The sequence below is a fragment of the Sinohyriopsis cumingii genome, chromosome 1 (assembly GCF_028554795.1).
Source record: "Sinohyriopsis cumingii isolate HCF-2022 chromosome 1, ASM2855479v2, whole genome shotgun sequence".
In the NCBI taxonomy this organism is placed as follows: domain Eukaryota; kingdom Metazoa; phylum Mollusca; class Bivalvia; order Unionida; family Unionidae; genus Sinohyriopsis; species Sinohyriopsis cumingii.
In genome coordinates this window covers 161231588-161236861 of record NC_142961.1, presented here as the reverse complement: position 1 = coordinate 161236861, position 5274 = coordinate 161231588, and the positions used below count along the sequence as shown (strand labels likewise).

General features: G+C 37.8%; 1 long non-coding RNA gene across 1 annotated transcript; it reads right to left on the bottom strand.

Moving 5' to 3' along the window:
- Positions 1-2236: 2236 nt before the first annotated feature.
- Positions 2237-3644, bottom strand: LOC149808252 (uncharacterized). The gene is made up of 2 exons (XR_016419701.1): positions 3097-3644; positions 2237-2508 (listed from the first exon to the last, which is right to left on the bottom strand). It is a non-coding gene; the product is annotated as an uncharacterized LOC149808252 (long non-coding RNA).
- Positions 3645-5274: the final 1630 nt, after the last annotated feature.

Below are 5274 nucleotides of genomic sequence, written 5' to 3'. Positions count from 1 at the left end.
AATGAAGATCGTGATAAAAATAAGAACACCTTTAAGGAATGCTTAATTTTTTTAATGTCATTTTACCTATAAACTTTTTTATGTGCTATTGATGTTACCCTGAAATATTTTATTTTCGCGGGAGCTTATATGCAAGAGTATCGCATGAAAAGATAGACGGCTGTGAGGTGCGTCAAAATGGCTGACGTACAATACAATCCTTACAACCAGGTTTTGTCTGATAAAAACTTGTTAAGAAGAGTACGAGGGAATATATCACTGTCATTTCTGATCCTTACTAAAATAACTAATGTTTCCAAAGTAATGAGAGATATCACTAAGATGTGGATTTCTTAAAGGCTGAAGGTAAATACTTAAGTGCGTCAAAACTGGGGCTGAAAAAGGTGGACCACTCTTCTGTAGTGTATGCGTCTTTGTTTTCTTAAGGTCTATAAATCACTTAGTTCTTCGAGAAAGCATATGGTTTTAGAGACGATTAAAACTTTGTTGCTAACGTACACCTTAAAAAAGGGACTGAAAGAGTTATCGACACTAAATGAATGCCGTAAAGCTCCGTTGGGAGCATTCATTATTTCTGTTAAAGGAAAAACTTCAGAAATTTAGAGCGCCGTCTGTTGTCATAATGCCATGCTAATCTCTAGTAAGCCATTATGACAACAAATGGCGACACGAGTTGGACAACAAAGACGATACTGATAAAACTTATTATTTACATTGTTGCAAGGCCAAAGCAGTATGAAAACAGCAGCTGGAATGATGTAATTGTAAAGTTTATAAATAGAATATACAAATCTTGTAATAACTGACATAGCGTTTGCCATACGACAAACGACAGAATCAATTCAGTAGTTGGCAAATTGCAAGATACAATGACGCAGAAGGAAAGTAGATCGAAAAACTTGCAAGCAACCAGGAAAAATAAAAAAAATCATGACTAGAATTATGAATGTAGCACTTGCAAGCAGTCTTTTACAATAATGCAGAAGGAAAGTAGCACTTGCAAACTGCCACGTACAATTTGCATCAATGAAAATACAATATACATTGATAGAATTATGAAAGTAGCACTTGGAAGCAGCCATTTACAATAATGCATCAAGGAAGATTAGGAAATAGACGCATATAATTAAGGCGGTTATCCCTCTCCATACTGTAACATCCGGTGCAGCGTACACAAATCCATGCCTTTAAAAAAGATGCCGTACTCTTTCGTAACCAATACTATTTTCAAAATTTAAAGTGCAGAAAAAACCTTACGTTGTTTAGCTAGTGTATCTCTTATATTTTAATATATGATGCCATGTTATTCTTACAGAATAAACTTTGAAAAGAATTATGACATGCATGTAATAATGTTCCAGTATTCTTGATCGCACATGTCTGATATAAACAGTACGGCGTTCGTTTGTAATCTATAATGGAATTTTATATGTATTAGTGCATTCATTAATTTCTTCAAAATGGGTACTGAAAATAGTATCTAAATAAAGGGGAAACTATGACAAATTATTAACCAGCACATAAAACACGTTTATGAAATATAAATTATTGAGAAAGAATATGCTTGATGCAGAACAACATGTACATGTAAAATGTTGCTAGGCAATTTCTTGAGATGCATGCTGCATGTTGTTGTTGCTGTAGGGTTTAGCGCTATTTTCCAGCACAAAATAGACTCTACATGGCGGCCAGTATAAGTGGTGGAGGAAGAACCCTGGGAAGAACGACTGACCCACGAGAAGCTACAGGCAGGCTTTCTCACGTATCCACGTTAGCCGAGCCTGAGACTAGAACCCACGGAGACAGAGGTGAGATGGCAGTAATTCGGAATGGTGAGCGCTTTAGACCACTCGGCCACTCGGGGCCCGTAAGCTACATAATTAAAAGGGTAGGAAGATATCGATGAAATTTATAACCTCATTTTCTTCTACGTTACGCGCGTTCGTCTTTATGCATCGCTAGATATCCCACTGATAAATATCACAATAAATGTTACCACTGTCGAGTTTGTACAGGTAACGGTATGAAATTGATATCTGCCATGGCTGGGTTTTACGCTGTCGGGGTTTCTCCCATCAGTTTGTTTAGTTTGTCGACTCGCAGAGAGAATACAATGTCACAGCTCGTCTGCAGTATTAGGGCTAATACGGCAGAAAAGTGGACATTTAAATTCTGAATGACTAACTAGCCTCCAGTCAGCAATGCCGACAGCCTAAATACATGAACAAACTCAATGTAAAATATAATTAATTTAATCAATATTAATAATAAATAAAACTATTACACGCCACTCATAAATTAATACATTAACTGGTCTTCTATTCTCACTTCTTCCCTCCTGCACTCTTCCTGTGCCGCTCCTTGCAAAATTTCTCCTTCCTCCTGCGCCCTTCCTGAGCTACTTCTTGTACTCTTTCGTTTTTCACGCCTTCTGTACTAATTCTCGTACTGCCTCCTTCCCTCTCTAGAGAGTTTAGTGCCGTCTCTTACGAGCACCCTGGGAACTTCCTGTAAAAAATATAAGGGACATACTTCCGGTTCTCACTATACTCATCTCCTAATATACCTCTCTCTCTCTCTCTCTCTCTCTCTCTCTCTCTCTCTCTCTCATGGACTTCTCGTCAGATAAATGGCGATCACTTGACCAGGCCCTCTCACACACTAGGGTCTGCTCCTTCCATACTCTCCTTGCTCTACTTACAAATAATATTACGTAACGAAATTTTGTAATACACGCAAACACCATCTAAATATTCTGACACAGCAGTCTACCGTTGTTACGGTAGACGTACATATTGCCTGTGTCCTACGAATTACATAGAATGATCCAAATAAAACTAATTCAATATATATGCATACAAATCCACAATGTCCATCTCACACATTTCTTAGTCTGCATACAGACAAATGCAAATACACATCGCCAGTTATACTTTCTAATAGATTCAAATATACACTATGATGTAATATTCTCTAATAATTATATGATATGTTATGTTTCATGTCCTACTAAAGTAGCTATACGTTATATTACACAGTCTATTAAATTCCTATCACCACACGTCAACACAAATATTCGGCTGAGATAGTTCTTACCTGCAAAAGCTTTCTATTGTTTCCCAGTTCAATTCCACTTCCCGATTTTTTACGAGTCTCTCGCTCGGAGCGGTCGTTAACCCACATAATTCTTTTTTATACTTCTTTGTATCCTCTGCTCTTTTCAAACGTCGTGAACTCACTAATTTTACACAGGTATCGCTAGATATTTGATTGTCCCCCTGTCTGTCTCAGACACTAGCTCCTCTAATTCCCACTGGCTGATACGCCTCGTTTGATGGTCGGTGGCGCTCGGCACAAATCTTTTCTCATGTAGATGTGAACGCAGAAATCTGGCCTTCTTAGCGACGCAAAGAGCTTAATCCCTTTGAAACGGCTAGCCTACTCAACCGTCTACTTACAGAATAAGCACATAACCAGCCATCCGCTTTGGCCTATGACCTTTAGCTGAGTGTCATAAACATTACGCAACCCTTTGTCAGCAAGAAGTTAAAAATCACGGTCGTAAAGATGGAAATATTCTGACTATATTTCCTTACACAATAGAATCAGTGAAGGGTGACATAAAACCCACTACCGCAGCAATAAAATTCGCTACAGACTTCCACTAGATTAAGTAGATTTCCGCTAAAATGGGCGTAAAATCCACCAGACTACGCGTAATGGGCACTTAATCCCCTTCCCCTGTGTCCTCGTCCACCGGTTTGAGTGGGCGATCCGTAAAACACCATGTGTGTAGTCTATCTATCTATCTATCTATCTTTGTAAATAATAATAATAATAACAACAACAACAATAAACAGAGGATATTAACAGTAGTAATCTACAATTTGTCTGAATCATATCTAAGTAGTTTTTTTCTTGTCAGATTAATGATATTAATAAATTAATTATATTTATACTTCTTTCCAATACTCATGATGTCTTTTCACTTTTTAAATTACAGTGTATATTAAAATGACATGAGGCTAAAACAAACACCAGACGTGGCAAATTAAATAAAACATCAGATATTGTAGACCAAGCCAAACTAGGAATTGTTTATTGTCTCAAGTCCAGGAATTATGAGCTATAACTGACTTGTCAGCCATGTTGAAAATTTGTTGGGTGCATCCGAGGGCGACAAGCTAATACAATTACTTTTTGTTCCATCTAATGAAAACACTAGAGTCGTTTTCAAAGAAACATACCTTATTCCTGTGATATGCAAGAATTACATCCCAGTTTTTAATCTCACATTCATATAAAAACAATCTTAGAAAAATTTGTTCTATCCCAACTTGTATCTCATCTGAATTCAAACAGTATGTTTAGCAATGTTCAGTCTGCATATCTCCCTGGCCACAGTACTGAAACTACTCTTCTAAAAGTAATTAATAACCTACTCTCTGCTTTGGATAGCGGAAAGATTACAAGCCTCGTCCTCCTTGATTTGTCTGCAGCATTTGACACTATAGACCATGATATATTACTTAACCGTCTCCTGTATGTATTTGGCATTCATGATACAGCTTTACGGTGGCTCAGGTCCTACTTGGTCGACAGGACACAAATTGTATCTGCACATGGAATACATTCCAGCCCATTTGATCTATGGTGTGGTGCTCCACAGGGGTCTGTTCTTGGACTTGTTCTATTAATTATACACACTCAGCTGCTCTCAAGTGTCATAGATCATCATCCACCAAGTGTCTCACCAATTGTGAGCTGACGAAACCCAAATTATCAAATCTAGCCACCCAACTGAAGTTGATGCTACCATCCAAGGTGTAGAGAGGTGCATTTCTGATCTGAAATCATTGATTACATGTAACAAGCTGCAGATGAATAATGATAAAACTGAGGCCATTTTGATCACAACACAAAAGACTTTCTCATTCACATCCCTTACCTCAGACACCAAATATAAGCAACACCAACATTAAATTCACACAATCAGTACGAAACCTAGGTGTTACTCTGGACAGTACTCTCACATTGCACCAACATGTCATGAACATATGCAAGGCTGCATATCTTGAGCTGAGACGCATCAGCTCCATTCGCAAATATCTTTCAGTTGATGCCACTAAAACACTTGTGTTTTCATTAGTACTTTCAAGACTGGATTATTGTAAGTCAGTTATGTCTGGTTCGTCTCAATATCAACTCCAGAAACTTAAAAAAGTTAAAAACACGGCTGCTCGGATCATCCTTAAAGTACCACGATCAGAGCAC